At 47.1% G+C, this 11,361-nt stretch overlaps 1 pseudogene; it reads right to left on the bottom strand.

Annotated features, from left to right (window-relative positions):
- Positions 1–1,551, bottom strand: part of LOC106727281 — a 5,783-nt pseudogene extending 4,232 nt beyond the window's left edge.
- Positions 1,552–11,361: the final 9,810 nt, after the last annotated feature.

Below are 11,361 nucleotides of genomic sequence, written 5' to 3'. Positions count from 1 at the left end.
GGTGGTCAGCACACGTCATAGCAAGCGGTCAAACTCCTGGTCTCCTGGTCCAACGACCGCCCAAGGGGACAATTTGCATATTAGGCTTTTATTATATAGTTTGATTCATCTATGTTGTAGCATGGTTCATAATTTCATTCCTTTTTAAGGCTGAATAATATTCCATTATCTGTATATACAGAATTTTATCTATTCATCTATAGATAGACAATTGGGTTGATAATTTTGTGGCTATTGTGAATAATTCTACTATGAGCAAATATCTCTTCCAGACCTTATTTTCAATTCTTTTGGATCTATATTCAGAAATGGAATTGCTAGATCATATGATGATTTTATTTTTAATTTTTTTGAGGAAACTCCATACTGTTTTTCATAGTGGCTGTACCATTTTACATTCCCCCAACAGTGCACAAAGGTTCCAATTTCTCTACATCCCAGCCGATGTTATTTCTTTTATAGAGTCAAAAACTGTCATTTTTAAAAGAGGACAGAGCAGCTGAAAGTTTGCCTGTTCCCTCTGAGTGCCAGGCGCTGATTCCTGGGCGCATTGCATCGAGGTTATGCTGAGCCTCATTAGGCAGTTCCAGCCTCCTTGGAGCTTGTGGTCCAGCCAGGAGACCTGCCCCGGCTGTGATCCATCACCCTGGACCCCACTGGAAGGGCCTGGCCACGCACCCTAAGCTCATTTCAAAGGCCTCGTGCCAGAGCTTGAGCTGCAGAGGGTTTGTAAACACCCGGTAACCAAGGGCTCTAAAGGGGTGCATTCAGGCCTGGCCTGGCAGGCACAGCAGAGTTCGCCGTGGCACACTAACGGCTTCTTTGCTACATTCCCCCAACAGTGCACAAAGGTTCCAATTTCTCTACATCCCAGCCGATGTTATTTCTTTTATAGAGTCAAAAACTGTCATTTTTAAAAGAGGACAGAGCAGCTGAAAGTTTGCCTGTTCCCTCTGAGTGCCAGGCGCTGATTCCTGGGCGCATTGCATCGAGGTTATGCTGAGCCTCATTAGGCAGTTCCAGCCTCCTTGGAGCTTGTGGTCCAGCCAGGAGACCTGCCCCGGCTGTGATCCATCACCCTGGACCCCACTGGAAGGGCCTGGCCACGCACCCTAAGCTCATTTCAAAGGCCTCGTGCCAGAGCTTGAGCTGCAGAGGGTTTGTAAACACCCGGTAACCAAGGGCTCTAAAGGGGTGCATTCAGGCCTGGCCTGGCAGGCACAGCAGAGTTCGCCGTGGCACACTAACGGCTTCTTTGCTTCTGCATCACGGCCAGGAGAATCCCATGCCTATACTTACATCTTCCTGGTCTGGTCTCTGGGCTGAAGCAGGAGGCGTGGGACTGGGTTATCCCCAGTGAGAGCTCATCCCAAAGGCTGTGCATAAAATGGTGGTCCCTGTTCAAACTGGGGCACTGACATTGACTGGCATCTGTTCTTGGGCCCCGAGGAAGGTCACATAGGACATAAGTGGGCAGCAGGGCAGTAGGTGGGGCACAGCAACCTTAACGCTGTGCATCTCCAGACAGACCTGCGAGATAGCCTCCTTCATGGTCGATGCCCAGGGATGCTCCACATCACAGAACTTCCTGCATTTGCTTTGAAATAGCTGGAGGCAGAGGGATGGCCTAGCCGACCTCTGGAGGGCCCAACCAGCCCCAGAATGTCACTTGACATCTCACTTCTATGCTGGTGCCTATCGTAAATATTTATGTGTACAACAGAATTTATTATTCATCCTATTTTGCTTTCTGTCCATGGCATCTGTCTGTGGGACCAGCAGGTCTCTAGGACTTCCCTTTTGGAATTAGTAACATCAGTAGCTCCCATCTCTTTTCCTGGCCTTTGAACCTTCTGCTGGTGGTTAGTGGCGAGACAGAAGACACAGTGAGGGATAGGCCATTGTCAACGCCTGAGACTCTCTCTCTCACGCCGGGGAAACTGCCTCCCTTCCTGGCTTGTGGAAACCCATGGTCACCCCTGGTGACTTTCCTCAGGCAGAAGTGGGGAGCCATGACGCATGGTCACTGTGTTACTGAGTGGGGTTACAGGCTGGGACCTCAGCTCTTCTCATCGACCCAGAAAAGATTTGAAGGTCAACGAAAATGAAAGTAAAGCAAACTGGGATTTACTGAAAATATAGTCCAGTAAAGAGTGAGCCAGTGGAGAGACAATGGCCCCAAACTCCTGGGTTATATAGTTTAAAAGAGGGATTTTCTGGGTGGAGACTTTCATTTTCATTCAAGGATGATTGACAGAAAAGGGTTATATAACTATGTTTCTTTTATGCATGCCTTACCCATAATGCATACCAAAAACCCACAGGGGGGTGGGGGGGGGTCAAAACCACAATGCAATTTTTATTATAATTAGTTCAGGACCCTTGTAAGGTCGCATTGAGGTCATGTCGTTTTCCTCTGAGCTTGCGCCAAGAACCAGCTGGTTCCAAACCTGCCCGCTGGTGGTCCACTGGCTGCTGGGCGGCCCATAGAGAGGCGGTCTGAAGGCAATGTTGGTACGACCCCTGTTCAGGACCCCAGAGCAGGCCCCACCCCAGCCACTCATGTCTAACTTCCTGCCTAACCACTAGCCTGGAGGAGGCTTGTGGCCATCTCCCACAGGGTCTGCCCTGTGCCTGAATCTCCCAGAGGCGGCAGCTGCCCTCTCTGTAGGACCTGAGAGGCCAGCAGGAGGGTCATGGAATGGCAGCACTCAGGGCTGACTGCATGGGCATGCAACCTGTGCGGTCACCGGCCCTGTGCTCAGAGGGCCCCACACTTAGTTGAAGGCTCTGTTGTCTCTGAAATTCTGAATATTTACACGAGGGGTCTCACAAGTTAGGTAGCTGGTCCTGATGTGCCTCTTCTATGGCAACCCTGCAGCTCTGCTCCCTGGAGAAGGAATGACAAGACCTTGCCACACCAAGGTAGCTTTGCCACCTCTGGAGGCCACCACTTCGAGTTATCCACGTCTCTCACCACACCCTGCCTGGTTGGAACATCATTGCCTACACGTGCCTTTCTAAAAATAGATTGCAAACCCCTAGAAGGCAAGGACCAGGCCTCCAAGTGGCAGAGTGCCTGGCGCTTGGTAGATGCTCTATCAATGTTGGTTGAAGTAACCACTGAGGACGTCAAACCACATCAGGTTTTTAGCGGCAAAAGAAAACAAAGCAAGTGATTCCTGAATAGAAAGAGTTAGATTTTACCAGGAAAGTGCTTGGGCAATAATGTCATGTTGGTTTATGCAAAACCGGAGCTGGTTCCTGGCTAAATGTCCACATTGCTTCATCTCTGGAAAGGCACGGATATTATTGAACACTTGCTGTGTGTAGGCACTGAGCTGTGAGCTCTAACCCACCATCTCCTGTGTAAACCCACAACCTCTGAAGGAGGTACTTGTTCAGGGACCCAGAGAGCTTGGTACCTTGCCCAAGGCTGCACACTGACAGGTAGAAGAACAGTGATTTGAATGCAGGTCTGATTTTGTTGCAGGCAGTTAGGCAGACATGAGCAGAGCCAGGACGATGGGCCAGGTACAGAAGGTCACCAGGGTGGAAAGTCCTGGGTGCCTAGCAAAGGACAATCAATTGTAGGGTGAGACCTCGGCCCCAGGATGACCTTTCCTCCCCTAGCATATTGCGGGTCCTGTAGTTTGGACCCCTTGACCTTTCCTCCTTAGAGAGAACACCTAGGCCGTCGTTGTATTTCAGCTCCAGGCCCATGCAACAATTTCAAAGGCCTCTTTCCTGCTGTTCCGATCCAGAGGAGAGCCGGAGATAATAGTTTAGGACCAAAAAGCTGAGGAGTATGTGGGTCGGAGCCTGTAGATTCTTGACCCGGATGTATTTCTGCAAAGAGGGATGTGCCAAGTGTGAAGCTCTCCTCTCCTGTCTGCAGTGTGGGAAAAACAATAGCTCCTACTTCATGGATTGCTACGAAGATTGAGGCAATCAGTGATGATCGAGACTTGCCACAAGGAGCTAGACTTTGGGGTTTGGGACTGCCATTCCCAACGTGGGCCTCACTGTTGTCGGGAGACTCTCTGAACTCAACGTTGGAATATTAATTTAGTCTTTACCAAAAATGCTTGGCACTCTGTCTTGCTTCTCTGGTTCTCGGTTGCTTCCCCAATATCCATTTTCCCTTCTTCCTCACTCACGGAACCCTGCACTCTGCTCTCCCAGTCTATCTTGCCACCAGGGGAGACCATGTGACCAGTGCTGGCCGAGGCCAGGCTCTCTGGCACAGTTCCCTTCTCTTTCTTCCTACTTTGAAAAGATTCCTGATATTTGAAACGGCAGCAACTATATTTCCACAGAGAAAGGCCAAGAGAACCTCGGAGATGCCAGTCCTGACACTGCTAACACCAGCCCCAGCCCACTTTCAGATTTTCTGTGTGAGACAAAGAAACCTCTGTTTGTTCAGGTGCCTGCAAGTCAGGTTTTCTGTTGCTTGCGACCATATTTACACGTTCTTCAGCTTCCACTCTGGTGTGTGGGAGGGGTGCCCTCAGGCCCTTGGGGGACTCTTGGTGCTGGAGGGCTTCTCTCCTTATTCAGGCTTTTGTCAAATCTTAAAAAAAAAAAAGTTTTTATTGATTTTTAGATAGAGAGGAAGGGATCAGGAGGGAGAGAGAGAAGATCAATGAGAGAGACACATGGATTGGCTGCCTCCCTACTGTGAGCCCGCAACCTGACTGAGAATTGAACCTGGGACCTCTTGGTCCATGGGATGACGCTCCATCCACTGAGCCACACCACCCGGGGTTGTCAGACCTTTTTGAGCTCTTGGGTCCTTACCATTCTCTGACCACGCATGATGTGCCCAATTTTTCAATTCCCTTCTCTATTCTGATCTCAATTTCCCATTTTCTTTGGTTAATCTTCTCCTCCCCCTCAAAACCACCTTCCTGTCACGCACACTGAGTCAGGTCCCCTCCCCACATCATGTGGCGCATAAATCACACACACATGCACATACCACACATCTCGCTCCTGGCCTCTTTGTCTTTTATTTTTGTCTTCTTGATAAATGGAGAGCTACACATCCACATATAATTTTAGAGACAAGAGAGGTTGCCTCGGGGACCAGACACCCTCACCAGAGCACAGGGAGCCTGCCCTTTCTTCCTCCCCGGCTCTGCCCAGCTGGCCTGCCTGAGGGCAGCTGCCAAGGAGGGTAGAAGAACAGAACCTCTTCTGGATTCTTAGTGGCAATGTCTGACCTTGGACGCCAGGACTTGCAGGCTGCCCTGAGGGCTATTTGGGGATACCTCCCCAGGCCCTACCGCACTGAGCAAGCCCAGCGCTGGCCAGAGTAGCTGACACTTGAGGGCATTGACTATTTCCTTCTGCCTGGGCTCACTCCTACTGAGACCATGCTGCTCCGTGCAGGGGCAGGAAGGTGGAAGCTGTAGCTTTGCCAGTGAAAGGGCTGAGCTGTAAGGAGTCCCTGGGGCGTGGCTCCCTGCGGAGGTTGAGGGGATGGCTCCACTCCTTTGTGGGAACACTTTCCCCAAGGGGACTTCCACCCTGCCTGGCTGACTTCAGGGATTGGATAACCCCTGGCTGCAGGGAGCAGCTCCCATGGTGTGGGCCTGCCCTAGGTATCAGCCGCTCTGGCTCCTAAACCACAAGCCTGAAAGCTTTCCTGGCTTCCCCTACTCTTGCCCCCACGAGCACCTCTTCTGTCTGGGAGCCGTGCTGGGAGGCGGGTAATTTAAGCTTTCTCCTGGGTGTCAGGAGGCTGAGGGCACTCAAGGCTGAAGTGAGATCTGCCTGGTCAGCAGCTGCTGGGCGTGGCTGAGGGTCAAGAACGGAGGGGAAGGGGTGGAGGGGTACCTGCACTTTAAAGGTTCCAGACTGAGCTGAGGCCTTAGATGGCACGAGGTGGGCTCCAGTGTATTTTGGAAAGAGATCTGCTTCTTGAGACCTGCCATGTGACCTTGAGCAAGTTGCTTTACCTTTAGGAACCCGTTTCCTTTCCCTTGAAAGCACTCAGCGGACTCGGCGCGTCCTGCAGAGGGTTTCTGTAGTCAGTGGTGCTTCCCTTGTGCACCTCCGGCCAATCCAGACCCCTCCTCTACTGCTCCCTCTGTGGACCCTGGAAATTTCCCTGCAGAAGCTTCCCACACATCATAGCAAGCATAGTACAACATGCCGGCAGCCCACATTTATATATATATTTTAATCCTCACCAGAGGTTATTTTATTGATTTTAGAGGGGAGGAAGTGGGGGTGGGGGAACAGATCGACAGAGAAACATCGATGTGGGAGAGAAACATTGATCAGTTGCCTCCCATACATGCCGGATAAGGGATCAAACCTGAAACCTAGGTATGTACCCTGACTGGGAATCGAACTCACTACCTTTTTTGGTGCACGAAATGACCCGAGCTACCTGGCCAGGGCCAAATATTTTTTGTTGTAAGGTTGTTTGAAAGGATTTTAAGAAAGTTGCTTTATAAATTCTTTGGCCATAAATAATTTATTAAATTTTGATTGGCTGTTTTTTCAGAGATCATGATGTATATTGGAAATTCTTGTAAAATGAGAAAAGCTACAAAGAGTTTCTAAATGTGGTGGCATTGTTTTAAATACTCCATGAATTAATTTTCAAGCCATTAGCAGCTTAAAATTGGGCTGGTCAAAGTATTTATAGCATGAAAATCAGCAAACACTATAAACCAGTGTAGTGTTAATTCATTGATTTCTCTATCCTCCCACCCCCGACCCCACCCTCTGCAACTGATTTACCCCCAACCACTGGGAAATTGTTTGTTTTAAATCTTTCCAGGTGAGTCAAACGTGTACTCACAGATCTGGGAGAAATTCATGAAGGAATCCAGACTCAATTCCACCAGGAAGAATGAATCCCTGCAAGAAAGAGGGCGTGCTCCCCTAGGGAAGTGCTCCCTGTCTCCAGCGTCAGGCCTTGTTCTCGGTGAGTCTTAATTTAGATCAAGGCCCTTTCCAAAGGGGTTTAATCTCTTCATGTTTGTGTATTTGCACTGTAGTCATTTGGTTTGTTTTTATTGTTTTACTGCTGCCATTTTGTTCTGTAACCTTTAGTCTATTTATCGTGTTTATTTTACTTCTCTTTTCATCTTTTACTACTCCCCGGTTCTGTTGGCAAACAGGTGAGGGGGCTGGCCCAGCAGGGAGGACTAAAGGCCAAGCAAGCACTGCTCAGCCTTCCTGCTACGGCAGCAGGTGGCCTGGGAGAGTCCTTGATCTTGAACCCAGACAGTTAGGGTCTGTGGGTGGCCCTACGTTCAAAGTCAGCTCCCCATGATTCTGGCCTCTTCAGCTGAGGAAGTCTGTGAGCCCAGGAGACCTTCCTGACGTCTGCTCAGCAAAGCCCCAGCCTCAGAAGCAGTAGGAAGTGGGGCGTAAGCAGGGAGCTATCCACAGAGGCAGGATCCATCAAGGATGGCAGGGGTGGTGGAATACAGGGAACAAAAGGAACAAACCAGGTTTGTCTCAACAGGGAGAATTCTCTAAATGTGCTTGCAAAAGGAATACAAATGGTATAATGGTTACAGATTATAGGCCATGCAAAGGTGGGCACCTCCATTGTTTGGGCAAGAAGGTTATTATCTTTCTAGGATAATAGGCAGCTCTCAGATAAGGAGGGTGGATGGCATTTCCAGGTTAACTCCCAGGTCCCAGCCAAGTTAGAACGTGCTTTCTTTAATCAGAACAAAACAATCCCGGTTAACAGAACATGATTAATGTTTATTATAACTATAGCTAGTCTCCACTATTCGATTTCTCCCCCCTGCCCCGAACATTTGTAACACGGTAGAGACAAACGGTGTTAAAAATCTTACTATTATTAGGCAAAAGCTAACACAGTAAGAATTATGACAAATGGTCCAAGGGAGGAAAAAAACTGTTTAGTTCTCACTAATCCCAAGTCAAAGGATGGAAAACAATGAAACATTATTTTGGAGGGTTGTAACCAAATATTTAAGAAAACTAGATAAATTCAGGATTTATTTCAATTCATAGATAAAAAAGAAAACTTTGAAATAATTGGAGTCTAAAACACATTTTCCCCCTAAAATCTCCCTCATTTATATTAAAGAGCCAAATTAAGACCAACTTATTTACTGTATTAAGTCTAGTTTCAATTTGGCCTGATTATTTGCATAAACACAATAAGAATAGCAATTGATCATATAGGCTTTTAAAATTCTGTTTGGCTGGAATCTCATTATTGAGTTTTAATTAGCCCTTCAGAGCAAAGAAGCCAGCCACCTATTTGCCATCAAGTTTGCCTGTATTACTTAGAGAGTTGGGTGAATTCCTCAAGTTCTTAAAAAAAATAAAAATAATGTTTTTATTGCTCAGCTGGCATGGCTCAGTGGTTGAGCATCCTCAGTGTGGGGCATGCAGGAGGCAGTCAATCAATGATTCTCTCTCATCATTGATGTTTCTATCTCACCCTCTCTCTTCCTTTCTAAAATCAATAAAAATATTTTAAAAAATAAAAAATGTTTTATTTTTACAGAGAGAGGAAAGGAGAGGAAGAGATAGAAACATCAATGAAAGAGGAACGTCACTGATTGGCTGCCTCCTGCACACACCCCTACAGGGGATGGAGCCTGCAACCCAGGCATGTGTTCTGACCTGGAATTGACCTGGTGACCTCTTGGTTCCTGGTGAGCCACACCGGCCAGGCCCTCAAGTCCTTGCCTCTCTCTTCCTTTCTAAAATCAATAAAAATATTTTTTTAAAAAATAAAAAATGTTTTGTTTTTACAGAGAGAGGAAAGGAGAGGAAGAGATAGAAACATCGGTGAAAGAGGAACGTCACTGATTGGCTGCCTCCTGCACGCACCCCTACAGGGGATCGAGCCTGCAACCCATGTGCTCTGACCGGGAATTGAACTGTGACCTCTTGGTTCCTGGTGAGCCACACCGGCCAGGCCCTCAAGTCCTTGAGGTTCCCAAAATGTCTTGAGGTTCCTTTCTTGCCATCTCTCAGGAAAGCAACCTTCATTTCTTATCTGAGAAGACTGCCATGAACCACGTGACCAAGCAAGGTACCTGGCTATAAGGGGCTCTTCTTAGCTTCAAAGTCAGTCTCCATGTCTTTTTTCTTCTGCTAGGCACCCAGGGCTTTCCATCCTGGTGACTTTCTGTACCTGGCCCATCCTCCTTGCTCTGCTCACATCTGTCTAACTGCCAACCACAAATCCATAAACAGTAACCCTTGAGGAGGTGGAGACAGGGACAAGGATTGAAAGTGATGGGCAAATAGATTTTAGACGAATCGGTAATGTTCTGATATTTTAAAGAAAATTCATTTACATATGTAATTACACTTTTTAAAAATCTAAACTTTTTTGTGTGAAGGCAAAGCATAGGGCTTGGAGTTCGAGGGTATGGATTGAAGTTGCGTTTCACCTCTCATTACCATCTGCCCATGGGGCTGCTATTAACTGCCTGCCTTCAGTTACTACCTGGGTGGAATGGGCCTGATAAACACAGTGACACAATAGGATATTACTTGGCCATAAAAAAGAATGAAACCTTTTGGGACAACATGGATGGACCTAGAGGATATTACACTATATGAAATAAGTCAGACAGAGAAAGACAAATACCATATGATTTCACTTATATGGAATCTAAGGGACAAAATAAATAAACAAACAAAACAGAAGTAGACTCATAGATACAGAGAACAAACATAGGGTTGCCAGATGAGAGGAGGGTTGTGTTGGTGAAAAATGTGAAGGGATTGAGAAACACAGATTGGTATTTACAAAATAGTCACGGGGATATAAAGCACAGCATAGGGAATGCAGTACATAATATTGTAATAACTATATATGGTGCTTTGCCACTAAGGTCAGCACCCCCCTAGATTGCATTTAGAGGAACTGGGATTTTTATGGTCCACAAAAAAGAAAGAGAAAGCTTACTCAAGTGTGGCCACAATATAAGCTTGCAGATGGAGAGACACGGCCCCCAAAGGGAAGTGTTAACTATAATACCATCTTGCAATTAAATCTTTTCTGTAGGAGGGAAGAGAAGTACTCTGAAATCTCATATATTCAAGCCTTCTTTGCTTTAAGAAACAATCAGAAATTATGTCAGTGGTGAAAAATTGAACCCTGGCTCTTGACAGCACTGACCCAAAGCAATACTAGAGAGTCAGAAACCCCTAAGAAAGTGACGGGGCCTACTGGCCCACCAAGAACACCAGGGCCATCTTGTCCTCCTTATCCAGGACCCCCAGAAGGGCCAGTCCCACCTAGACCCTAGGAGCCTCGGGCCACCCAGACCCCCGGCTACCCTCTGCGCTCTCCAGGCAGTGGCAGGGGGAGAGTCCGGACCCATCTGGGTCCAAGGATGGTTTTCCATACAAAACTTAAGGCAAATTAAGATGGATTTACAAACATTCTCAGATGACCCTGACAGATACATAGATGTTTTTTAGGGATTGACATTGAAAGGGTGAGGGCTACGCCCTCCATCTTGCCCCGGATCCTCCATTTTTGGGCAGCAGCCATTAGCCATGTGCTCAGCACAATCAGAAATTATGTCAGTGGTGAAAAATTGAACCCTGGCTCTTGACAGCACTGACCCAAAGCAATACTAGAGAGTCAGAAACCCCTAAGAAAGTGACGGGGCCTACTGGCCCACCAAGAACACCAGAGCCATCTTGTCCTCCTTATCCAGGACCCCCAGAAGGACCAGTCCCACCTAGACCCTAGGGGACTCGGGCCACCCAGACCCCCGGCTACCCTCTGCGCTCTCCAGGCAGTGGCAGGGGGAGAGTTCGGACCCACTCGGGTCCAAGTATGGTTTTCCATACAAAACTTAAGACAAATTAAGATGGATTTACAAACGTTCTCAGATGACCCTGACAAATACATAGATGTTTTTTAGGGACTGACACAAACCTTTAATTTATCATGGAAGGATGTAAGGCTTCCTTCAGTCAGACACTCTCAGGATCAAAGAAGTGATCAGTTCAACAGTTTGGGAATAAAAATTTCTTAGCAAATGTCAGTGGGGCTCCCATGATCAGCTTGAACTGTTCTTATCTGAGGACTTTAGAAATAGCCCCATTTGTTTAGTCAGGCCTTAACTCAGGATTTGTCAATTTATAACCACCTGCAGACCAAAGCATACAAAGGTCACTAGATTCACTAGTTTACATGATTCTAGATCATAGAATGGCCCTTCCTACTGTATATATATCAACAACCCTTTTAAAATAAATACTAGAATACAAGATATTATTTTTTAATATATTTTATTGATTTTTTACAGAGAGGAAGGGAGAAGAATAGAGTTAGAAACATTGATGAGAGAGAAACATCGATCAGCTGCCTCCTGCACA

This window comes from Myotis brandtii, unplaced genomic scaffold (assembly GCF_000412655.1).
Source record: "Myotis brandtii unplaced genomic scaffold, ASM41265v1 scaffold4, whole genome shotgun sequence".
Classification (NCBI taxonomy): domain Eukaryota; kingdom Metazoa; phylum Chordata; class Mammalia; order Chiroptera; family Vespertilionidae; genus Myotis; species Myotis brandtii.
The sequence above is the reverse complement of the archived record's forward strand: the minus strand, read 5'-3'. Positions and strand labels throughout refer to the sequence as shown.